The following is a 27,575-nucleotide window of genomic DNA, read 5'->3' as shown; positions in this document are numbered from 1 at the left end:
TAGTGTTATGTATTCTTCGCATATATTTTCTCTCATGATACGATCACACAGGCTTTTTTACATGTCATAAAACCTGTGCACAAGAGGGCCAAGCATTGACAACACAAGTTCAGCTAACACTTTTCAGTGTTTGATTTTCAAACATGGCCTTTCAATATAGATACCACTTTAAAAATAAAATTTCCTGGTGAAGATGTTAGACAAGAAATGTCATGAGTGCATTGCCTCACACTGTGAAATAACGTATGGATTCTAATCCTAGCATTGCCACCAGATCTGTAAGAACTTTTTCAGATCAATAAATCTAAATCCATCTTTTTTTTTTTTTTGTCTAGCATAAGAAACCTGATATCATTTTAAATGCTCTAGATTTTTAAAGTGTTTCTGGATGAAAATGTAATGCAAGCACTTTAGCTTTCGCATTCCAGTATGATCTGCTTAACAGGATTCACTGAGGAATCCAATAAGGTAACATTCTTTTTTTAAAGATCCTGAGGATGTATGGTTTCCTTTCAGAAAGGAAAGAAATGACGAAATGAGATTCACTTAGCGTCTTTCCTTCATCCTGCCAGTCTTTGCATATGGGAACATTGATATTTTGCCATTTCCATATCTTGTTACAGTCTTTGCCAACTGGGTGAATTGCCAGCATTTTAATGTTTTGTATATACTTTAAATTATACTAGAGGTGTGCCAGTCAAACTGTAAATGTTTAATCTGCTGTGTTTCAGAGGTTTTATTGGGTACTCTACCCTGGTCCTATTTACACGATTCTGAGAAAATAGAGAGGAAGGTGGTGTTCTGGATTCTGTTCTGTTTTTAAGCTGGCCAGATTTAAATGAATACCTTGTTACAGAGATGAAGCTGTCCAAAAACTGTCTGCTCTTCTGCTTCTCTATCCCAGGGATAAAGGGAATAAAAATGTGAGGTGAGGAGTCCCAAGGAAGAGTCATCATGCTTGTTAGTGGCCGTCTGAAGAAGGGTTACTGGGGAAAGAGGTAAGGTAATGGGAGCTAACAAAGTCAGCAATGTATTCTGGAACTGTATTTTTTTTTTTTGTGTGTTTGTGAAAGAAATGGAGAAAGAGCAAAGTTAAAAAATTATGGGAGAGTGATAACCGTGTGAAAGGAGGGAAGAGGACATATCTTCTTCCTTTCATCCTTGCAACTAGTTTCATTTGGATGGTTGTTTCAGCCATTTTTGCTACTGGCCTCTCCTTTTTTTTCCTCTTTCTCCTTAAAGTTCCCCCTGAAAAAAAATCAGAAAAGGAGCAGAGGGGAAAAAGCAATAGAGTATTTTTTTTTTTTTTCTCTCCTCTCTCTCTCTTTTTCATTGACTCCAGGAACTTCTAGATTGCTTCCCTTTTCACATACTGTGAAATGCTCAGTAATGCTTTTGAATTGCCCACCTGCCTGTTTTTCTGCTGGTGTCAGTATTTGCAAAGAGATGAAGAAAGCTGAGAAGGGAGAGGATGTCCGAATAGTTTGCTTTCTGTCTTTGATTCAGTATGCTTCTTGTATGTGCAAGTACATTTTATGTAAATTGGAATATGTCACGGGAAGAAGTTGGCAGGTGCAACTTAAATGCACAGCAACTGGTTTGATCATCAGAGCATTTTAATGTTAGAATTTATGTATGCCATGTATGAAATATTTCTGAACCTGTGTCTTGGCTTATTATTATTATTTTTTTTTACACTGTGCATTCTCATTCACTTTTTAATCTTGTGCTTTTTTTTATTTAATCAGTGTAAACTGAGTTGAAAATGCTATTGCCTCTGAATACTTAGCATATCAGGCTTAGCTGAAGCAAAAGACTGCAAAAGACATAATGTGATAGAGTGCGTAATTGAAGTGTTTCTCTTTAATCTTGGCCATAAAGAGTGTCTTTGTAAGGTAAAGGTAAACTTCAAAACATAAGCAAATAGAAAATACAGTTTAATTATAGTATTTGGTAAGAAAATGATTTCTCACTTACAAAATGAATAAACAAAGCCAGCAAGTCAGGAAAAATTATTTTTCGTTTATGTCCCTATTTCTGCTGTTTTCCTTCTGTGAATCTGCGTATGATTGTGCTGTGGCAATGCCCTACTTTAGCAGTCGGTTGATTTTTTTTTTTTCTTTCACATCTTTGATTACACCACCATAAAAATGAAAGGAGCTTCATCAGATTTTACTTTTGGTCTAGGGACTTCTCCCAGCTCTCAAGCCCAAATGAATATTTAAGCAACTCATAATGCAACAGTTGTTATTCTGAGGGAAAAGTAAAAAGCAATACACTACTGAACATAACAGTAGTCTGATGAAAAGGTAACAGCACCTCTGCAGAATAGAATAAAATCAAATCCTAATTGTTTTGGTCAATTTGACTTGCCAGAAACTCATGCTTTAATCTCTGCATAAATTAAAAGCCTTTTCTCTGTTCATATTCCTATGGGGTTGCTTTCTTTGGCTTCTGTCTATTTAATTCAGCTCAGCTAGTGAGCGCTTTTGGATAATGCCATGATATTTCCATTAAGGAATACAAAGTTGGTGAGAAGAAAGGTGTCAAGCTTCTGTTATTCAATGGGGATGGGTTGTAGTGATAAGCCTTTGGTCCAGCTGATTCCTCAATCCCTAGAAAGGATGTTAGTGAATAAACTGAGGTGCAAGATGCAAGGGCAAAGCTATTTGCCCAGTGTATCTGCGTCAGGGTAAAATAGACTTCAGAGTACAGCATGTGAAGGAATTGGCCTTTAGTGCTTGTGGCTGAAGGGTATGCCAGATATGGGGAAGGAGCTGGGCACAGGAGAGGAAGCCGACATTATTATATTATATATTTCTTTCTGTAAGAATGTCAGGTGATGGAATGAACATTGGTTCATCAAGTAACAGCTGCTGTCTTAGTTTGCTCTTGGTTCAGGACATGCTTTCCGCTTTTTTTTTCCAGCCATAATACACATACTCTGCAGAAGGGCCACTAGTCTTGCCCCTATTTTGCCATGAGTAAAGAACTGAGATTTTGTTTTTCTCTCTACTATGTGAAAGATATACGAGGGTGAGAAGAAACTGCAAATCAGAGAAGATGGCGATAGCCACCATTTCCAAACAACAGAGTATCATTGAAATAAATGAAAAAACAAACAAACTCTCTCAAACTTATATAGAACAGTGTATCTGAAATTAGTACTTTCAGGTACAGGCCAGAAGAAATAATGTACAACTCTAGTCTGAAGTGCACATTCATTAATGGTCTTATTCAGTCTAAAGGATGCAAAGAGCTGAGTACTTTATAAATGGTTATTTTTGAAAGCATTTGTAAGCACTTTTTGAAAAGCCCTGCTGAATACATGTCTAGGCACCCCAGAGTTCACACAAATCCTGCTATTTATCAATCCATTTTGACGACCTTGAGATGCTATCATCCTGATGACAGTCAGCTATATTCTTAGGGGAGCAGGGAGGGAAGAGCTGGAGGGGAAGCAGTGGAAAATGCATAAGTAAGAAGAAAAAAATAAGAAAAATGTTCTTTTCTGGAGAGCCTGAGTTATGAGATTAGATTATAGCTAGCAGAATCAAGGGCACATAGGCATGGCACATGATGATTATGATTTATGAGAGCATTATAAAGGAAGAAAATCAATATATATTCTAAAAGTTCTGTTTTGCTCAGATTAATCTAACCCCCTCCTTGGGTTCAGAATGACAGAGGAAAGCTGTGTTGATAAGAACTTTTCCTGCCCCTCCCCAGCAATAGTTGCAATAAGTGTTCGCGTACAAATCCAGCTTTAGAAAATGAAACCTTTGTAGCTTTTCATTTTTAAAAATAATAGCCAGTAGCTGCAATTTACAATAAATATCTTGCATTTAAGGTCAAATGTGACTTTAGATAGGCATCTGCTACAAATAAACAAAGGGATAATGTAGCCTGTGAAGATTCTATTACCAGGATACAAAATCAAAAGATTAATCTTTCCATAAAAAAATATATATATTTTCTTCATCAGCTGTTTCTGGCAGTTATTTTCTTTGTTCTGAAGAATTTAGTAAAGTTGTGTCTTTAGCTGAAGACCTATACTCTTGTTACCTGCGTAATTTAGCATATCACAGATCTAATCAGATGTTCTTAGCCATTCCAGCAGCCCGAGGGAGGTGATCCTGCCCCTCTACTCAGCCCTGGTGAGGCCACATCTGGAGTATTGTGTCCAGTTCTGGGCTCCACAGTATAAGAGGGATGTGGAGCTGCTGGAGAGAGTCCAGCGCAGGGCTACAAGGATGATCAGGGGCCTGGAACATCTGCCCTATGAGGAGAGGCTGAGGGAGCTGGGCCTGTTCAGTCTGGAGAAGAGAAGGCTGAGAGGGGACCTGATCAGTGTCTAGAAGTACCTCAAGGGAGGCAGGGAGGAGGATGGTGCTGGCCTCTTTTCACTGGTGGCCACCGACAGAACTAGAGGAAACGGCCACAAACTGAAGCACCAAAAGTTCCACAGGAACTTAAGGAAAAACTTCTTGACAGTGAGGGTGACAGAGCCCTGGAACAGGCTGCCCAGAGAGGTTGTGGAGTCTCCTTCTCTGGAGATCTTCCAAACCCGCTTGGACACAGTCCTGTGCCACGTGCTCTAGGTGACCCTGCATGTGCAGGGGGGTTGGACTGGATGACCTCTAGAGGTGCCTTCCAACCTTAAGCATTCTATGATTCTATGATATGTGTTGTATCTTTTTGTCTAGTGAATGCTGTGCCTTGGTTCAGTATGCTTTGCTCTTGATTTGTCTGAAAATATTTCTTATCTTTCCTGCTTTTAAATGTGTATATGTACAGTCATTTTTCTAATATCAAAATTAATATTTCTAGGTACTATGCAAAAGAAAAATCACAGTAATAAGATGAACGTATTTGATGTCACATAGCCAAATGCTTGTCCTATAAACATCATTCAAATGAACAGTCATTTTGTAGGGTTTGTTCTTAGAGGGCTAGCTTCTAGATATTTGAAGTTTTTTTTTAAAAAATATGAGTGTATTTTTTAAGGCAGATATCATTTAATGAGAGCATCCAATGAGCAAGTAAATAATGGCAAAAGTTACTCATAAGTCCCCCAAGTAATGATTGTATTACAGGGTTTTCTATCCATGTGGAATAAAACTTTCTATACTTCTTTATTTGGTTATGAGGCTTCACATTTGTACATCCCTGCAGTGTCTTTTCAATGTCCCTAAAATTGACTCAAACTCTTCAGAATGCTTGTAGGTATAATTATAGAAGCTGCAATTGTGCACAAAGGAATATTAACAGAAGTATAAGATAATCTTATTATTTTTTTGCTATGGGAAGGATCATTTTGGTATGTTTGTATTTAGAATGCAAGCATTTAAAGATTTGCTTTTAATGGTACCTACAAATGGTACTAAAACTTGTGTTAGAAGAATTATTAGTAATGTATAATACCCTATAAGCTAAGATCTGGGGAAGCTGTCATTAAAAACAAGTGCTTTGTAGGTATTAGTGAGGGATGCCTCATAACATTTTTGCAGGACAGAGCAGTATCAATCTATTTTTTCATCTCGTTTGTTTTCTTGGTATGGGCTCTGTCTGATGGATACAGGGACAACACATGGAATAGAATTAGTGGGTCTGTATTGCCAATGCAACCTTAGAAGGATGTGATAAGTAGTGAGAGTTTTTGCTTTTGATTATAAAAGTGATCCAGATCCTACCTCTTAAAACTGAATCTCACTTCTTTTCATTTAATTAAATCATCTCCTGAAAGCACATGTATATCTTGCAATTAAACTTCCCAAGTGTGCTAGGGCAGGGTAAAGTTGAAAGATACGTGTTAAACAGTAATATAATTAAGGTGAGAAGAAAGGACACCTTATGGCATAATGCATCTCCAGACAAAGGCTGTAGCTATTAGAAGGTGCCTGGAAGCAAAAGAAGTGCAGGAGGCTCTCATATTTCACAATAAGTGTGCGGCCAAATTCACAGTGTGCTAGAATGCAAGCAAAGCTGACAACCAGTAGAGGCTAACCACAAATGTATAGCTTTCTTTAAGTTATTTCAGAATAGACGCATAGATGCTGTATAAGTGAGCATGGAAGATAAATCTCAACCCCAATGAATAACAAATATTTTGAGTCTAGTATGATTCATGAACAGCTGGATCAGTGTGTGTGGTGGGTTTTTTTTTTTTTTTTTTTTCCTTTGAACGCTGAACAGCAGGCAATTCCAGTGTCTCAGGCCATGGCCATTTTCTAGGAGATACTTTCATGGTCGTCTTCAACAAACATTGGTGTATTTATTCTCAAAAGGCAAGCAGGCAGAGAAAGATATATCAAAGTATGAAAAGAGGTAAATATTTTGGAAAATAATTAAATAAGCTCTTTTTTCTGATGTTACATCTCCTTTCAAAAGTTCAGCCCCTGATGGTGCCACTACTTTATTCATGAACAGAAACAGTAATCCTTTTTTTAGGTGGAAATAAGGAACAGAGATTTACTTAATATATGCATGGCCAAGTTTTTAATCCTTCAAGCCAAGTTCATTTTTAATTCTTTCATGTATGTTATTATGTAACATTTACTATTTTTCACAATTTCTGATGCATGTAAAGTTTAATTTTAAGACTGTGTATATGAAACTCTTAGCACTGTGAAAGAAATAGAAACTGTATTCTGTCACTGAATGTGTCATTGCATCTCTTCAAATTTATCATTCTTAAAGGATATAATCATTGTGAAAGAGCAATTCGTGTGTAATGTAAAGAGCTCTTTTCAACTCTAGCATAGAGAAAGATCAATCCTGTGGGGACATGCTTCAACATTTCCATATATTTGAGACTGACAAATTGAAAAATCTCTGGCAATTTTTGAACGCTTTTGTCAGATAAGGAGAAATGATTGAAATCGCCTGTTACACAACCTTCAAGATCAAATAGTGACATGCTCAGAGTGTATTTTGTTGTCTCACACTGTAGATGAGCTCCACGATTATATTAAAGGAACTATCTCTTCTGATTTTGTATTAATCTTTTAATAGTGTTTCTCCTTTAATACTAATGCTTTAATTTTAACAATTAAAAATGATTAAATATTTTCAAATTTCAGATCGTTTCATAGTAATACACATTTTAGGTTTTCAAATACTGCTAAGTCAGTTTCACTGATAAATCAAAAATAATCCACCAAACAAGTGAATATTCTGTTTTCAGATGTGGAATACCAAGAGTGTTTCCATTGGATAGATCATGTGACCAGATAAAAGCATTCCTTTTGCAGCTTCAATCCTGTCCCATTACAGCCATGGGAAACTACCTCTAAAGAGCAATTTCCTGAAAATTATCGGTGTCAAATCTGACTATGGATATTTCTTTCATTCAGCTGTCCATGTCCTTTTGAACGCACAAAGCAACTGACAACTTAACACAAAGACTTCATTACTGAAATACTAATTATTAGCTGGAGAAACTTAGGAAGAATGCTAAATAGGCTATGATTTACATTTTTAGCCCTTCCAGGCCTCTCATTCCTAAGAGAGTTTATTTGGAATATAAATGAAAGTAAATAAGCTTAACTACAAAGTGTCCTGCTGTCAAACTTGTCTTCTTTTAGTCTTGAAACTAATATTTTTAAAGACAGCTGATAATACAATACAAAATTTGCAATTGCTTGAATCCTCTGTCACATTTGTCATTGAACTTTGTTGGACGTTCGTTTAGGTAAATCTTGGGGAATGTATAAAGAAATTTCCTTTGGAAGCAAACTACCAAGCCCAGTAAAGAGAAGACATTAGTAAACCTGTAGCTCTGTATTTTATAAAGCATTACTATTTTACTTCTTGTAGTAATCCTTTGTTTTGTTTGTGCTTTGTGTTGTTTTCTTTCTTTGATTCTCTCTACTGTACATTGAGACAACCTGATAGAAAACACTGTGTACCTTAATTTTTCAGTACTGGTTTGTATAAATTGTGTGCTGAATATTTAAGTTGCTGCAACACTGAGGGCAGTCAAAGACATAATAAAAAGTCCGTTGCGTATGTTACGTTACTCAGCTATTACAGAAGTTGTCCAACATTTTGAATGCTTGCAATGCTTGCAACTGTTGCTGGATTAATAAGGCTTAGGTACAGCAGCATATTTTGCCATAGAAAGACAGTTATTAATCAGAAGAAGTCCGTAGCAGGTGAAGCAGAGGTGGCATTCCAGTTTCTTTAATTGTAATAGGATAAAAGAGCCTACTTGTGAGATCAGTCCTTTGTTTGATCTTATGCTATAAATTCGTTTCTGTCATGAGTATGCTTTTTGTTATCAAGGTAGCTGTTTAAATGAAACTTGGATTGATATTACGTACTCATTTCAAAGGAGCTTGGGATGTGGTGAGAAGGAGATATTGACAAAGGCATTCTCTTTTTGATTGAATACAAGCTCTGCTGAGATGAGTTTTGAGTGGCCACTACCACATTGTACCTGGAACTGAACTAGGGACAAAAGTTCCTTCTTTTTGCCTTGTTTAAGCAATCTCTTCTCTGAATGCTCATAATTAAAAAGCAAGTTGATTTAAACAGTGCATGCAAAAAAGGGAGATTGCTGATTGACATAAACAAAAATTTGGAAAAGCTTCTGTATATATAAAACCAGTTTATTAATTCTGGCCAAAGTTTCTATCCCTCTGCATGTAAGAAAAAAACAATGGAAAATGGGAAAGGCCTTTTAAAAATAATTGTAAATTTTCAGAAACTTTAGTATGCATTGCTACATTATCTGGATTGCAAGGGTACTGCAGAATAAAGGAAATACAGGAAGGAATAAAAGCAAAGAAAATAAATAAGTCTGCTTCACTGAATCTGCGTTTGGATACCAAAGATGATGACTCCATTTGCTGATTAAATATCGGTGTTGTTGATGTGGCAGGGATCTGGAGTTAATGACCATACTGAAACTCATTATGACTTTTCATTACTACTTATTAAATGGGAATATAACTTTTTTTAATCCTTTGTATTTACAGAAGTGCAGCATAACTTTCCAGATGCAGTGGGAGAAAAATGGAAGCAGAATCCTGAGCTTCTGTCTTATACCCACCAGTCATCTTGCACTGTTTTTTTCCAGTGTTGCATTATTGGAGAGGTTGTCCTTGAGGAGGAAAGTTACATTGTTCCTGGTGAGTTAGCACATAAGTTAAAAATCATATTACACTTCCCAAATGAGCAGATGACATTGCTGAGGTTCTAGCCAACATTAATTTTGTGAATAAAGCAAGTAGTGACAGATTGTGTATGAGCCATTGCAGAGTGTTCTGTGCTATGACAGTTGCTTTTATGACCCTAATTATTGCACTGCCAGGTATAAAAGGTATTATATATGCATATGCACTGAACACTTATATTTTATGCTGTGAGCACATGCTTCTGATGATCATACTTGCACTCGATGAAACTGTCGTATTTTCTTCCTTGTTTTCCTCTGTGGCGTGTATGGAGCTTAAATAAGATATTCTCTTCTGCTATTCATGTGATACTTTAGCTTAAAAATGCTGCGAACCACAAAGATAGTGCTAAGTTATGCAAGATTTTGTGTGAGTTTTGAAAGCCATGGTTATGCTGGCCAGATATATGCTGTCAAGGTTAGTTAAACCAAATCTTCTAGCCTGTTGTATGAGAAGCCATATACATGAGCCCTTCTCATATACAGAAGGATTGTATTGCCAGTGGGCAGTGTGGAAAGTGGCAACACGGTGGAAAATGGCCATCAGGGGAAAGGGTTTCTGTAATAGAGCCCCAGGAAGTGTCAGGAAAGAGCCATGAAGTCTCCCCTCACACAGAGACAGGGGAAGAATTGTCAGCCACTGTAGGGTCCGTGCTGCCACACACTGTTCCAGTTGACAACATATGCCAATAAATTTGTATGTGTGTACCTATAATGGCTAATTTCTGCCTAGCACGTATTCCAATAAGATATCAAACCCCTCATGAAAGATACTGCACGCCTTCAAATGTTCAGTAAACAGCTTCTGTGTGTTAGCTTCTTAAGGCATTGAGAGGAAACAGGCATTTTACTGAGTTAAATAACAAAAAACTCATTTTGAGTTCCAATCTGATTTTTTTATCCCAAGGGAAAAAAAAAAAAAGAAAATGAGCAATATTTCTTCTAGATTGCAATTGTTTTAATATTTATTTAGCTTTTCTCCTCCCAGTCCCTTTTGTTGTCTCCCTTAGAGACTTGCTAATGGCAAAATACACAGTGGCAGATGAATTTGGGCAAAATTCTCTTCTAGTTTTTCTTTGGCAATATCTGTGGAACTTCTTATTTTACTTTCCAAGAGAATTTGGCAGAATTAGGATTACTTTAAAAACAAAAAATAATTAGTCTGTATAGCTAAGGGGATTGCATAATTTAGCAAAGAATCACATAACATTGTGCTTCGTCCATAAAAAAAAGTATATGTTTTAAAGCTGATGTGTAGTTTCCCAAGAAGCCCTCCAGGTTTGTTTTGCTAGGTATACAAGACCTAAAATTTTAAAATAAACTCAAATGAATCTGGTTTTATCATGGTTACTATATCTGTAAAAAACAGATCAGGCTTCAGGACCTCTGTCTTCTTGTCTGCTTATGGTATGAAATGTAGAATGGAGTTGAAAGTGGGACAGTAATAATACAACTCTGATTTTACAGAAAAAAAAATCCCCTTTACAGAAAAAAAAATCCCCTCTTACACTAATTGTATATATATACAAAATGCACAACAGCAACAGTTTTAAATAATGGAAATGGAAAATATGGTGATATCTGTTATCAATAGAAAATTGGATCAGATAGCCTATTCATGCTGTCCTCTCTCTATGCTGAGAAATGAAATTATTTACATTCTTCAGGGGGAATTTTACTTGATTGAAGGAAAGTATTATTTTGTGTAAGAGAATATCTCATATGAATATCTTCATATGAGTATGAATATAAGTTACACATATATATTCATTTTTTTAAGATTAGGTTTTGCTATCTAAATATGAAATGCCAACTTTTGGACAAACTGTACAAGAATTATATTTGGATGTAGGGGTAGACATGCAGGTTTTACGTTCTTGAAGATTCCTTAACAATCAATTGTATATGGGCAGCTTGGAAATGGGCCTTTTCAGGGGCATTTAAAACATATTTTGGCTGCTAAAACCCTTTAGAATCTTTGATTTACCGACCCTTGTTATCTAATATCAAACAATGGTCAACACTGCTTTCTTGTGCAAGCTGTGGTCTTTATCTGTATATCATTTTCAAAGGATTTCATTACAGACGAAATGTGTTTTCAAGAGGTGTTTTTATCACGTAGTCAGTGTACTTCAAAGATCAGCAGTAGTTTGACTTAATTTCATTCTTCATATTAATGAGCTTCTTGCCATTACAATTGATTTCTAACATGCTTATGCATGCAAATGTTGATCACCTTCTATTTACCTTGATTGGTATTCCAGGTCTTCCTTGTTTTTTCTTCTCTGTCTGAACTATGTAATGTGCTGGTTAATAATTGCAAATTTGCAATTTTAAGAGAAGTTTTAAACATTTTACTAGACACCAAGTGTACTCCAAAAATCACTGTTTATAACAGTAAGGCTTGTGTTAGATTATGGAGTGTCTCAGCAGCAGTTTTTAGCTACATGCTACTTACATGAAATATTGAAGAGTTTGTCAGAACAAAAATACAGGATTAAATGGCCCCTTTCTGATTCTTTTTATTTCCTAAGTAAATCCAAAATATAAAGATTAATTTTATTTTACTTTTTATGACATCCAATTAGTCTAAACTCGAAGAGCAAAATTATCCCAATAAACTACTTTGTTAAGAAATCAGATGATTATAGTTGCTCTTTATTAAACCATGTATCTTGATTATTCCCCAGTAATGCTACTGTTTCTATCTGTAACAATGTAAGAATGTTAATTGCAGTTTATTAGTGTCCTAAGATAATACTGAATATAAAGCTAATCCTGCTGATTGATTGTTACACAACACTGAATTGGAGACTCTTTCCTAACATAATGAGCACTAGGTCATTCAGGTGACTGGATTGCTGAATTTTAAAGACATACTGCTTTTGTTATCTAAAACACAAAGTAAAGCTTAAGCCACAATCAAAACTTTATATCCTAAGATTTCACAGTGTTCAAGCATGGAAATCTGTTCTCTTCTCCGAGCTGTAAAGTCTCAAGAAGCTCCCTTGAGCTCATCTGAAGCTGGAGAGAGCTATATGTTAAATTACAAACATTTTTTCATGCGGGCTTACTTAATAGCAAATTAAGCAAATAATTTTTATGGTACTTCTGTTTTGTCTGAGTCTGGTGAGCTCCAAAAACAAATGATATGCTTCTGTTTTTATGTGACATGGTGATCTTGCAGTGAATACTCTGGCTTGAGTCTGTGAAAGAGGAAAGCTCAGCAAAGAATCCTGGCAACAACTGTAATATCATTCTGCCAGAGGTCAGGCATCATTGCAGGAGCCTTTTTCCATATAAGTAATGCAAAATAGTACTTGACTGTTCTCTACATTCCTTTACTTTTTTCTTTGAATACTTTTACGTGTTAATGAAATGCATTTTTTCATTTAAATAGATCAATGACAGTATTCTTATGTTTCATAGCTGTATGATTATAGTGATAATTCAGAATAAATATAAACTTTTCTTGTTCTTAAACAAGATATGATAAAGCGCTTATGATAAAAAGCTGTTGCAACCAAGGCCTGATAAACTTACTGCTTTTACTCCAGATGGCCTAATTTGTGCATCTGCATTAATATTAAAAATTTAAGTGTTTTCTTAGAGAATCAGCTGAACATTATCCTGGGAGCCAGGAATGTTTTTTTTTCTGGGCTGTTTTCAATATTGCAGTTCTTTTTTTTTTTTTTTTCTGTCTCAAATCTATTCTTACCTTTTTATTTTTTTCCCCCAAATATTCCCCTGCAGTGTTTAACTCCAGGTGGAAAAAGTATTTGTGAACAGATATCAGAGATAACAATGAACTCATCAAAGATTTTGAATAAAGTTCCTCTTTTAGATAAGGCTAAACCACTTTATTGGTAGCCAAAAGGATATATAAAGGCTGAATAAATATTTAAGTGAATCCATGTTGGGTTATAGAAAACATATGTAAATTACTAAGACAAATTGGCTTTGTATTAAACTTTTTGTTTTGTACAAAAATGTTTTCAGTGACTCATTAAAAGTACCTTGTGGGTAAATTTTCCATTAAACCAATATACTTCGTAGAGAAGCAAAAATAGTAACTAATGGAAAAGTTTCTTGTTTCCTTGTCAGTTGAAAGCTTCATTCTCAGAATAAGAGCTTGTAGCTTGTCTATTTTGAAAAATTTTTGTTTACTAAGTATATTAGGAGAAAAATACCATTCATTGAATTGCTCTGTGTTCTTTGAAACTAACTGAAGGTATTGTTTGGCTCTTTTGAAACTTTGATAAGCACACACAAAAGTCACCTCTCAAAGACAGCTGTTGAAGTAATGCCCATAATAGAAGGGAAAATTATCTTCTGTTGTATGAGTTTATGTCAATAGGCTGTTCTTATGACTCTTCATCTCTTCTGCAGGAAAAGTATTTTAATGACAGTTTTTCTTAGGACTTAAAACAAGAAATGTATAAAGCCTATTTCCCAAACATGTTTTTTTTTTTTTTTTTTTTCGAGAGTTCCACTGTTTTGCCCTGAAGCCTTTTCTGAAATAAGCCTTGTCCCATTTATGCTCCTATTTGCAATTTCTGTTAGATATCACTTGAAGGAAGACCTATCTGTAATCTTACCTTTCGTGCCATGCCTGCCTTGAAAAAAAAAAATCTTTATTCTCTAAATTATCTGCAAAAAAATGATACACATTTTACAAAATTAAACTAATTGCTTTGTAAGGATTTCTACCTCTTTCTAATTTTCCTTGAACTCTTCTTCATACAGGTAAGCAGAAGATTGAAGAGCTTAAGGTCAACTAGAAATCTAACATTATATTCTTTTGCATTTACATTTCTTTTGCAGTAATAAACACTTAATTTTAAGCAGGAAGAGTTTCTTACACTTCCGGCATATTTAGGGATTAAAAGTTTTAATCAACTGAGCAAAGTCAGTAAAATCTGGTCCCTGCAAAATCCCCAGTAAAATCTGGTCCCTGCATTTTTGCAGTGCAAGTTTTAACCTGTGTGAAACACGTCGGGGAAGCTTGCAGTTTCTGTGAAAAAAATAGCTATAGTGCATGCCACTGGCAAATTCCCTTTGCTCCAATAACTGTTTGCCTCTCCCATGAGAGGGATAGGGCTGTGCCCTTATCTGAAGGTTCAGCAGAGCTTCCAGAACAGTTGGTATAGCCCATATGGCCTTTGTGAGAAAGGCGATGGCAAGCACACAGCTTGCTCTAGTGCCTGTATGAGATTACTTGAGAATGGGCTTTCTGGATGTGTGAAAACAATAACTTTAATGGAGAATTTATGCAAGTAGTAGCTGATAACAGAGGATCCTGCATGAGGCAAGGACTCTGTCCTTACCATGGCCCTACATATAAACCAGCGCTTGAAGATATTGAAAAGGGTAAACCCTGGTCACTGTGAAAAACTTGTGTTGTGGCTTCACACAGGAGCGGGATTGGCCAGGGTTCTAGTTAGTATGTCATCAGTTGAATCTACTCATATGAAAAACTAGGGCCAAGTTATGGAAAAATAGCAGAACAGAAGTTTCTAGAAAACCAATATTGGAAAAAATTGGCTTCATATTTATAATAGCTTTAAACTACCAAACACTTGGAGATAAAGTTTTATCTTCTTATTTCAAAGGAAAGGTGAATTCCGACTAAAAAAAGGAAAGAAACAGAGATCATCTGAAATTTCTGATATTGTTAATGAAATTACTTTTTATATGTTTTTATTAAAAACCTAAAGCTCAAGTGTTATTTCCTGTCTGATGAAAAGCTAGAATTTCTCTGTAGATAAACTGGGTTGTTCTATCTGTATTATTGCTGCTGCTTAATTTTAGCTTTACATAGTTCTCTCAGTACCAATTAGGTTCACCAAGGCTGTCAGCATTAACTTCTGAATTGTGTTACAAGAGATGGATAAAATTGCTGGTGAAAAAGGAGAACAGCTCTCTAATAATCTTGCAGAGAAAAACAGTAGGCTGGATAATCTGTTGAATGTATCCGCATATTCTTGTGATGTGAATGTATGAGGATGAGGAATATAAAGGAAAGAGAAACTGTTTATGTTAAATTAGTGAGGGTTGTGTAGTAGGTGAAAAATTACTCCTTGCAGTGACATATTAAAGATACAGTGAGGTGATTATTAAAATGCTGGCATAAACCTAAAAGACATCTGATTTAAATTTCTGATGCTTCAATTTTCTAACTCTCCTGAGAAGAATCAAAGCCTGGGTTTATTCGATTGCACAGCATAATAAGAAAGAAATGGTTTTGAGGGGAGCAGTACTTGCAGTCTTGATGTTTGATATTGGTCAAAATGCCTTAGAAGCAACTAGTCTGATAGTCTTATTTCTTTTCAGAGTGTATCATGCACCTCTCTAAATTGCTTAAAATATAATCAGAAAGCACTGACCTATAATCCACGAAAACAGCATAAGTAATACGTTCCAGGTTGGCAAGTCTTGGTGTTGCAGGCAAGCTCTCATGATAATATATGAATTACCTTATTCTGTTCTTTCCATTACCCTGTCAGTAGATGAGGTAAGATGCTACTGTTCTTCACAGCTCCAAAGCACTACTTGCTATTATGCCTAAAGATGTCTGGCTCCTTAGTTTTTCAGTTATCTCTTTCACTGAGGTAGTAACTGTCCATTACATTTTTTTTTTTTTTTAAGAGCACAAGATTTACAGACTACTGTGGCTATTTGCGACCATGCAGAATTATTCCAATAATCCCTCGTCATCGATCTGTTGTTTGTTTCATTAAATGGAAAGTTGCATTGTTAAGGAAAATCTAGCTGTCTATGGAGAAGAGTAAGAAATCTGCATTTGGCCATTTATTTTCTCCATGTTTCAGTACATTTCAAACTTCAGTGTGATTTCTGCAAGACTGATATTTTCCTATTAAACTGTGAAAGTCCTAGGGTTAAAAGAAAAAAAAAGTTCAGATAAAAAACAGATATAATAAACCAATCAACAGCTTCACTGGAACTGTATCACTGAAATCCTATTCAATAATAAGAATACATTGAAAAGTATTACAGATATTCCAGCTCAACACTTTTATTTCAAATATCTTGCCCCTACCTCTGTAAGTATGCTAAAATGTACAAGATACAGCATAAATTTTATGATACTCCTGCATAAAATTTTGTCCTAGAAAAAATTGACATTCTTGTGTGATATAACTGTAGTTATTTAAAAAGTTTAGATGCTCTTGCAAAGCTTTGAAATAGTAAAAAACATGATTATTTTTCAGTTTGAACCAAGAAATTACTAAAACTTTCAAAGATACACAGTATGGTAATTAATTATGGTGCCTCTGGGTTTTAAAACACTGTAATTTTCTAATTACAGAGCTTCCAAAGTCATATGTGCTTATTTTCACTCTGATACATGCATATAACTTCTACTAAGGTTAAGAGAGGTAATGTATAACTTCAGGAGAGGGAGAATATGTCCTAAAAACTTTTATATAGGACACATGACAGATAATAATGCATAATAGAATCAAAATATATATTCATTTTTATGATACATATTGGAATGAAATATTATATGTTCTCTGCCCACGCTTTGGAAAAAAGTCTAGTGAATATACCTGAGAAATAGAAAAGGAAGGAACAAGAGGGTTAAAATACAATCGTTCATTCTAAATATAATTTACTTCACAGTGTCTCTCATGCTCAAATAAGATCAGCATGGTGAGCCAAGTCCATCCTGTTTCCTATACCTCTTATTGTGGGTCCCAGGTCCAAAATTCATTTTTCTGGGCAAGTGGTGGGAGATGACAAAAAATCAAATATATTTGAGGATTCTTCAGAGGTGCTGCTTTGTGCTGCTTAGAAGACCACCGTGGTGTGTTTTTTTTTTTTTCCTACTGTAGCAAGGAGGATTATTCATTTCAGCTCTGAGAAAAAAAAAAAGCAAATTTGCAAGTAATTTGTATAGCAGATTTTTTAGTGACTTCTGAAGGATGATTCAAATTTTAACAAGAAAAAAGCTATATCTTCTTCATTCAAATTTGTTATACTGCCAAGTCAAGTTAATTTCATGAGGTGATATCAATGCAAAAATCCAACTCTTATTTTTATATGATTATATCCTCATTTTTATATTACATCTTGTCTGGAGTTTTGTTAACCAATTCTATTTTGGCACCTAAAAGCTATCCAAAACAGTGCTTAATTTCATTTTGTTTTGGTAATTGTGTCCTGTCCTTGCCAATATGTGTACACATAATGAAAATGGTTCCGCTCTTAGGGGTTGTTAAGGTTATTACTAGAATAAGTACGCTATTTTTTATTGGATAATATGAAATTATGATCATTGCAGTAAGTTTATAAACTTTTCAGACAATTATTAAGTGAAATTATTGTGAAATGATGTTTTCAAATATATGGATTTCTAGTTATATCATGTACAGGGGCTCAGTTGTCAGGAAAGCGGATTTGGAACCAGGAACTTTAGCATTTATTTTTCTCTAACTCCTATTTCAAGGCAATTGACACCATTCAAGAAGGCAGTTGGAGCATTGCAAAGCTTGGCATTAGAGCATTTTCACCGATAAGGCACATGCCAGATATCAAGGTTCCCTACACAATGCATGAGTAATGTAGGCATCACCAAAAGCAGCCAATGGGAGAGCTAGGAACTGTAGACCTTGGAGTATGATAGGTCCTGCAGAAAAGTAGGAGATCTGGTTGTATAGGATATTGGTAAAGGTAGGTCTCAGATCGTGCTAACATCCTCCATTTGAGTAGTCCTGAGCAAGACTCTCTGCAGGCAGGTGGGAAGACAAATGCTTCAAAACTCTTAGCAGTGGCTGCCTTTTTAGGTGATGTGCTACCTGCCTCTGTAGAGCTGAGTCGTGGAGGTGCATTTTGAAAATACTTACTTGATGAAACTCCTTAGAGTTACAGGAAAAGCAGTTTCTGATTTGGGAACTGCAGCATGATTTAGACATAAATTGGAGTTAGTGACTTTTAGTCATGCACAGAAGCAAAATTTTAGACATTCTGCTTCAGAATGTAGAAATCAAAAATCTGAAAGATGTATCGTGATATTTGCCATATGATAGTGCAGATTTTATAAACTGCTGATACCTCTGTGATACTTTTACCACTAATTGCCCAGTAGAGAATGGATGGTGCTAACTTCAGTATAAATGAAAGAAATTGGTTGCTGGTAATTCAGATACTCATTATTTGATTCTAAAATTTTGAAAACAGTTATCCAGTGAATCTTGATCAATTTACTGCTGTTTCTCAGCTGGGGAGCTAGAGTGTGTAAAATGATAATGAAAAAAGTAAACAAGAAACACTAAGGAAATGAAGTGTATACAATGAGAAATGTTTGTTTATTGCTCATTAACAGGGGTAACATTTACTGCTATGTGACCTTGTAAAAAGGTGTCTTCTTTATATTTGATTCTCTCAGAAGTTGTTTTTGGTTCAAGAGTGGTGTCTCAGCACTAATGCCCAAGCAAAATACCGCAAGATAGAGATAAAATCTGATTACTTGTTTGGCTGAAAATAATTTCCATTAATAAAAGAACAAAAGTCTTAAGAAATACCACATCATCTTTAATAAATCTCATGGTATTACAGTGAATCTTGGAATGCTATAAAGCAGCTCGTAATATGAAGTTCTCCATTAATGCAGAAAATTGCACTTGGGAAAATACTCAGCCTGTTTCTGCTCCATTGCAACAGTTTCACAGATGATGCTTTGGTTTGAATTTGCATGGAATAAATTTACTATTGCTAACACTTTGACTGTGTATCAACTCTGACATAGTATGATCTGATATAGTTTTGCTATGTATGTATACATGTTCAAGAGGAGTCTGATATCTTTCGAAATTATTCTTCTTGGACATTTTTACTTCTTACCAGCATCACTGATTTCCTTGCATATTATTAAAGAAGGAAGAGTGTAATCTTTACAGTCTAGGAATAGGTGGAAATCACATTTCCTCTGTTCTGCATTACAACTATCCTCCTAGCAGTTTCCGATTTACCAACCCTACTTGTGCTGCAGTCTCTGCCACAGAATGAGAAGGGAAATTTAATGCAAATGCGATCTGTGAATAGTACTTGACTATGCAAGTAGGTTACTAGAATTTGTTCTATTAGGTCCAGACTGTACTTACAGGTTCTCCAAACCATAACAGAAAAAAAGAACGGCAATCAAGCAAGCAATGAGGGAAGGGCAGAATGTTACATTTCACTACTGTTAAATCTAGCAGTGGGGAACTAAGAAACAGGACTCCTTGTAAGTGATAGCAATGATCATGTTATTGGAATTCATGAAATAACAACTATAAATAGACATAAATTTGTGTCTTACATAATTCTATTTTCAGTTATTGTAATGAATGGATTTGGGCCATGAAATGCATTAAACTAGTGCATTCATTTAATTCCCTATTCTTTTCTCAGTAGTTCTAACATCTGCATCCTTTTAAATTTTGACTTTTTCTGTATGTTGATTAACTATGTTTGATTAACTATCACTGCTAAGGAATATTTAAGATCATTTACTACTCAATTATAAAGATATGCTCACCATATTTGGGTTTAGTAAGATTACTTCAATTTTACACAATTACAGCAAAGATATGAATTTGACCATTTTGTGAAATTCTCATCTTAGTCAGCAAGTAGCACTCCTGATTTTTATGGAAGTAGCATTTTGTTCTAGGTGCCATAAGCAATTGCTTCCGCTTACTTAATGCATTTAAATGCTTGAGGTAGTTCTGCAAGGATTTCTTGTCTTATGCTTTTGTGTACTACCTGCTATATAATGTCCACGCAGTTTACACAGTGTCATAGTCTCAGAGTGTTTCGTATAATGCTGCCTAGACTCAGGCATTCTGATTGGTTTTATGTGGTTGACAGTTATTCTTCCTCAACATTTCTGCCTCTTCACACCTTTTCATGTCTTTGTGACATGCTTTATTAACTGTCCATATTGAAACACACCACAAGAGTAATATAGTATAGTCTTAATCTTTAAGAACAACTTTCACTTTGCCTACCCTGACCCAGTTCTCTGTTTAAAAGAATGGCTGCAAAGGCAGTATTGATATTATTAGCATGATACTATCAGCTTCAGTCATGTAACTGTCAGGAGGACAATGATCACAGCAAATGTTCTGTTCTTTAGCACTACATGTAATTCTGTAAAGGGAAGGAAAAGGCATAAATTTAGAAGAATCCCATGAGATGAGTTATCTGCAGATGAACCTTATGTGATTTCTCCATTCTAATCTCAAATGAAGATTAAAAAAATGAATGACACTTTTGCTGTGCAATTCAATACTTCAGCGCAGGTGATTTGACAGCCATCTCTATGAAACAGCAGATGGTTGAAGAATACTCAAAGGTGGCTTCTTTTCCCTCCTTCTAGTAGATTCTTTCATTCCAGTGAATAATTGATGCAGAAGGGGAATTCATGGCATTAACTCCTTGATAGCAATACCAAAATTGTTTGAGAAGGATGTTGTTTAAAATACGTCTAAGACATTTTAAAGAACATTTGCAAAAGAGTAAAAGGTACTGAAGTTTATAATCGAGAAGTCTGTGTACATGGAAGCTCCTATTATCAGTAAAAGACAACATCCAATACATACGTATATGTAGAGGTCTTTTTTTTTTTTTTTTTTTCCCCCGTGTGGTGATGATGGTATCACTACTTAAGACAGCTGGGATCAGGGCAAGAGCAACCCAGCCTTGAAACCCAAAATCAGGTCTGCTCAAAGCTTCTACTATAAATGGCAAAAAAATGTATTTACAGGGCAGCACATCACATGAGAATGTGCCTGACTGGCTAGTTTGGAGAAGCCCTGACCACACAGAATCACAGAATGGCTGAACTTGGAAGGGTCCTTTGGAGATCGCCTAGTCCAACTCTCCCGGTCAAGCAGGGTCTCCTAGAACAGGTTCTTAGGAAAACACACACAGAGAATCAGCCTTCCAGCATCCAGGGAAACTAACGAGGTAATTCTGTTTAAATTGTTGTATTTTTTTTCCCTGAGATGTTTGCTTTTATACTGTCTAAAAAGAAATTATGTGTTCAAATATGTGGAAAATCATACTTCTGTTTATTTTCTCATTTATATCTCCATCTTCCATTACATCCTCATGTGGTATTGTACAGTAGAAACCTGAGACCTGAGACACAACGTTTTTTAAACCTTTGAGGAGTTAGCAGTAGTTTAGGAATGCATGGACAGGTGGGTGAGGGCTTCATTACCAGGGCTGCCCTTTCTAATGGATGGTTATCAGAGACTCGGGAGAATAAAAATAAAGCATGGCCAAGAGTAGATAAAGCATGAGGTTCTGTACTGTCAAAAGAAGTCAATATTCAGCAGCTGGGGTGTATTGCAAAATGGAAGTCTCTCTATCCAGAGAAACATAAACTATTTTTATACTGCAGTAGTTACAGAGCTGATACAGCAAGAGTAGACCTTTATTCAAAAGAAACAGTTTTATGCAAAAAGCTACAAACCATAAAGCTTCAGCAAGTTATATTAATGAGCTATAACATGAAAGAATGTTCAAATTATTTCTCTCTAAAATGAAAATATATGAAAATGATATGCAACGATGAGTTAAAACAGAAACTGTATCTACTGCTCTAAATTAAATGTGTTTGATGAAACAGAATCAGTAGATTCCTAGGCCATTTTGAGAGGGAGGAAAATATTTTCTGAATCAGGTAATTGAACATTTTACCTCTGAACAGGGCAACAACATCTTCTTCACTGAAACAGCAAATCAGATAAACATTCAGTCTTCTTGAATATTGATATATGGCTTCCCATGGTACCAAAAAGATAAATGTGACATATATTTAATTTTTATTATTATTATTGGTGTTTGTTGTTAGACATTATTTCTGTTCAGCCTGGCAATTATAAGGCTAATAAATAAAAATAAGCAAACAGTAATGCAAATGTATGAAAGTCTCTAAGAAAAGCAGAAATAAATTCATTGAATCTAATAATGAATAGATTTGCATCAGTTTCACCTGTGTATGAGTTCAGAGCCATGCTTTATAGTTGAAGAAAAGAGAGACTTCTAGCTTTTAACCAACTCTAAGATTTGGCAGTTTGGGGTTTTTTTGGGTGGTGGTGATGACTTTTTTTTTTTTCTTTCTTTCTTTTTTTTTTTTTCATTCAGACTTGTGTGATTTCCCTTAGTTTTGTCTCTCAACCGTTGTTGAATTGCCAGTGAATTTTCTGCCTTGTTATATGGAATGTGTTTTGAAGTGCTCAAAATGGGGTGGCCTTTTAAGGTGTACACCCTGCTGCTCTCCAAGGAGGAGTGTAAAGCTCCATTCTGAACGCCTCTGAAATGCCCTTGGAAGCACTGCTTTTTACAATGTCCCTGCAAGCATGGAGCATTGCTGTGAAGCCATTAGTTCTGAGCGGCTGCAAGATACTACCAATCACAAGTTTGTTACAAGTTTGTTAATGCTAAATTGATGCTTTTCCATCTATTTCTCTACAGCTTCACCCTTTATAGTGCAGTTGGATCTCATTTTAAGCTAAGGCCGTGACCCGTGATGCCACCATGTTGATAAGATATGCAAATATTGATTTTTAAAAATTGAGATCACTTGATCAACGTTAAAGTTTTCATACATGTTTGATTAAGCATTCGTCCTCCTCTCATATGTTTTTTTTAGGGGAGGCTATGCTTATTTAATTATTTCAGTCTTGCTTGATGAATCAGTCCCTCCAGACTGGTAATTAATTTCGATGGCATTCTCTGAACTCTGAACTCATTGCAGTGCATCATCTTTTTACTGTACTTTGCATAGAAAAATGGAGTTTTGGCAATGCCACGTGAGCAGAAACCATTAGTCATCCCTATGTGATGCTTTGTATACAGAACCAAATCTAGCAGTGGCTTTACTGGGTCCAGTTAACATTAGAAACATTTTGACTAAAGCGTAAAATATTTTGTCTAAAATTACTTAGTCACCCTTCCTAAGGGAGTGACACTAGTAGACTCTCTTAAAAACATGCAGCTCAGCTAACTGATTGTAATATTGCTTTAAAATTGTCGTGATCTCAAAGACATAAAGTTTCCACAAGACTCATGAAAAAAGAAGTCATGATTAATACTAACCTGTGAGCTTAATACCTGCAGTTATTAGGATATCTATCTGTACAAAAGGAAGGTTCAGTGAGAATCACAATGACAGGAAAAAAACAAAACAACATTTTTTCAGTCTTTTTGTGTTTCACCCAAGAAGGAGAATGCAAGTGTAGGATTGGATCAAGGGGAATTACAGAAATAATTCTGGATCTCTAGAGATCAAGTCCATATTCCAGTCCCACAGCAGGATGATTTAAATCAATGGTGTTGGTTTTCTTGTTTGTTGGTTTTGTTTGTTGTTTCTTTTTTTAAATTATTTTTGAGAGATGTTTAACCTGATAAACCTGTAAAAGACCTGCAAGGATAGAAACTTAACTGTTCCCCTAGTGCTCTACTATTTCTGCAATGTCAAAAACTTCTTAACTGTCAGGCTCCATTAGTTCTATTGGTTATGGAAGTACACTCATAAGCATTTTGGTAATTTTATCCTCTTGCCAGTCACCCTCCAATACAATGAAGTCAGCATTTTTTCCAATAGGAACCTCTGTTTCTGTCTTCTTTGTGTGAACAAAAATTAGCAGAACAATACAGATAACTGGGTATAGAAGGAACTTGTGCTTCTGTTATATTCATCTCGACAAAAATAAGGAAGCTATTTTATATTTGCAACCAGATGCAGGTTTCTGTGATCTGAAAAGGGGTGAGATAGAAGCAGGGAAGATTGCAAGATCTTTACAAGCCTTTTCTCTCAGTCTGATGAATGATCTGGAAATGCAGAGAGATCATGTAGTTCCCTGTGTGGTGTCATATACCCTGTGTCATGGCAGTAAAGTTACTCATCCTCCCATTTTTGTGATTTGCTGCAAAGTCAGAACATTTTCTACAAAGATTTCTCTGTCTTTTAACAGCGTTATGTCCTTGGCATATATTCACAGTGACATTGAAAACTATCAGATAACCTTGGAATTGTGTTGGGTGCATTTATTTATTTATTTAAATATATATTTATAGAACATAAATCACTTCTTTCTCCAAACACACAGCTATAAGCAGTCTTTTTATTGTGAACGTTTGATCCATGACAGAACTTGCAATCTCCTATCGCTGCACAAAGTGTGAGGCGACGAGGCTTACAGGAAATAGAGTTACTGCTTTGTACGCAGGCAACTGAAGATGCCAAATGACTTGTCATAAGAACAATGAAGAGAAGAATCAAACTACAATGCAATGAAGTACTTTTAGCACAAGACCACTCTATAGTTGTGTTTACAGAGTCTATATAAACATGGAAACATGCACTGTCACTTTGTTTACGGTTTCTCTCTATGTGGAACTATTGTTATATATTAGATAAGAAATGAGTAAAGCTGTTTTGCAGTTAACTTACCTGACACTTCTATTGTGACACTGTGGCAGTCATACTTTGAATATGTCTTCCACCTGTTTCATACTTTTGGCTCTTTACACTGGAGGAGAGGGAAAGCACGCTGACAGACTTACCAGCTGTTCTTGGTGTTATCTTGACTAGTTATAATGCTCAGTAGGGGATTTTGTTCCTTCATGAATTATGAAGCTCTAAGTTCATTGAGGTCTTGTGAGATTTTATAAAATCTGCCAGGTAGATGTTCTGTTTTTGTCTTAGAGCTTTTGCTATCTTTCTAAGAACTTCGGAGTGTCTAAATATGACTAGAACTCAGTAAATAAAACCAAATGCTCTCATTGGGATAATCTATACAAACATTGCATGATCTCTCATGACCCATAAACTTAGATACTGTAAAATAATGCTTTAGTATTCATTCTCAGTGCAAGTTTCCCTGCAGTTATATTTTGAAAGTGAGATTCACTTCATATGTATGTGAGCGTTTCCCTGCATAGATGAATGTGTGTGAATAGCAAAGCCATAGAATGAATTAAATAACATTTATCATGCACTTTCAATTGACTTGCTTCCAATTTGCCCATTAATTCATTTTGAGAGGTACCTCTGAGAACATCTTTTTAAAACTACACATTAATGTGCAGATTCCATATGGATATGAGGCATACTGGAAGTACATTTTCATTCAGATAGGTTGCTGAGGGGTGGTAGAGAACAGGGCTATGATTTCATTTTCTGAAGATATGTTTTCAGGCACTGAGAATATACCTGTGCGTTTTGGGCAGTAGAAGAAAAATAAATAGTGTGAACCTTTTGGGGACTAAAAGCAGTTGTAATTTTAAAAAATGGAGGAGGAAGAAAATGCCCCAAACCCACGCAACAAAACCTGAGGCCTGCTGGAGAGCACATACAGCAAAAACTTTTTATAGCTAGTTTATTATGTTGCCCTCTTCTGGAACTACAAAAGATTGCAGATTGTACCTCGTAGAGGAAAAAAAGAAATAAAATACTGTAAGAAGAATCAGGAAGGGAAAGGTTAGAAAGACATTGTTCTGCACTGCTGCTTTGTAGAATGTTTCTGGATTTGGAATCCAAAAGGGGGTTTGGAATTTCTTCTGCTCTGCACAGGGGGTTGTCATTTCCTCAGAGGCAACTCTATAGACAGGGGAGAGCTCCCAAGATTAAACTCGCCAATAATCTGGACTGTATATTGCATCCTTAAATGTACGGGAATAAGAAAGGAATAATTTCTGAGTTATGGAGGCGGAGGAGCTCATCAGGTGGCCAGTGAAAGAAGGGCTGGGTGAAATTTTGAGTAATAGGTAGGGTAGGATTTCTTATAGTCCTATAGCATACATCTGTTTTATGTCTGCAGTCAAAATGAATATGCTACTAATAAAGGTTCTGTGACTACTGAAATTTATTGGGATATTTTAAATTACTGTCCATCATCTGTTCTGCATCCCTAGAAAGTGTTCAGGCTCGAAGCGAGGCCAAACGGGCTCGATGAGCCCTTGGGCAGCGTCACTCCCTGCCTGCTGTCTTCTCTCCGCTCTGCCAGCGTCCGTGGAGGTGTCGTGGGTAGAGCAACAGAGTGGGAGCCTGAGCTGTGGATGGGGCCCCAGTATAACAGACTGTAGGCAGTGAGTCTTGCAGGAATTTGGTATGAGTGAGCTTCTGGTCTTACTGATGCTTATGTGCAGTTACCTTCCTTTCCATAGTTTTCCTCAGGGATGAAGTGAATGGCGGGATCAAGAAAAAAGAGCAGAAAGGGCCTCTGTCAGTAACGAGAAGTTTAAAAGAACACTGACCGAAAAGAATATATGCCAGAAAACTTGCTGCATATTTGTATATCTTTTTTCTGCGGTAGCACAAAAGCTGATGTTACAGCTTTTTTTGTGCATTGATTTTTAGATGAAAAAAATAAAGCATATGATGAGCTTAGCACGAACAGTGCTAATATAACTGACTAGCAGTGTGGGGGTGTGGGCACCTTGGTTGCACCAAGCACCAAATAAAAATAGCAGAGAGAGGCTTGAGAAAAGACAAGCAGGGAGAGAGTCTGTAAATTAAACAGACCTTGCTATACGTTCAGTGCCAAAGATGACTCTGTGACAAGGTGCAGCACAAGCGCCTAGTGAAAGTGTTCAGTAAACTAACAGATAGCTTCCATGACCCTGAGGCTGGTTACTCCTGTTGTCACAGCTTTGGTTGAATGAGCTTTATTTTGAACCTTAAACATCTGTCAAGAAACAACAGTCAGAAATGTAATAAGATGATATCTTTTGTGATACAGTTCTGGCACAGACAGATTGACCTAGTATGTTGGTTAAGGCAACTGTGAGTTGTGTGCAGTTCTGAGGAGACCTGACTATACATTTGAGGTCACTGATTTTACAAGCTGGAATGATCCCTGAAAGCAAACTGTCTTTTCTCGTAAAGAATTGGGGGATGTGTGAATCCTTCACAGCAGCAAGTTGAAAATCAGACTCATTTTATGTAAAAGATTGCAGATTATAGTAGGACTGTAAAATGCATGGGTAATAGTTTTATTCCAACTACTTCATTCACGGATTCCATGTTTTCCATTCACTTTAACAAGGTGACTTGCACTTCTAAAATCATGAGGAAAAAAATGGATGGTCTGGTTCTTAAGAACCAATCTGATGACCCAGTATAAGCCATTTATATCCCGGATTTCCAAAATGAAGGTACAAGTTATGAAACTTACTATCATAAACATAATTTTGCCTGTATGGAATAACACAGTTGTTTAATGCAACAAAGAAGTGGGGTGTTTTTTGAAGATGGGGGTAAATGGGAGAACACCTTTTACAAGAGTTCCCAGGAAAGTAAAGTAGCTCCATTTTATTTATTATGTACCAGTATGGTACATACATACAACAATAATAAAAATGCATAAAAATGGAA

This window comes from Tinamus guttatus, unplaced genomic scaffold (assembly GCF_059628265.1).
Source record: "Tinamus guttatus ecotype Peru unplaced genomic scaffold, ASM5962826v1 Tinamus_guttatus_pri_ptg000288l, whole genome shotgun sequence".
NCBI classification, from domain to species: Eukaryota; Metazoa; Chordata; class Aves; order Tinamiformes; family Tinamidae; genus Tinamus; species Tinamus guttatus.
The sequence above is the reverse complement of the archived record's forward strand: the minus strand, read 5'-3'. Positions refer to the sequence as shown.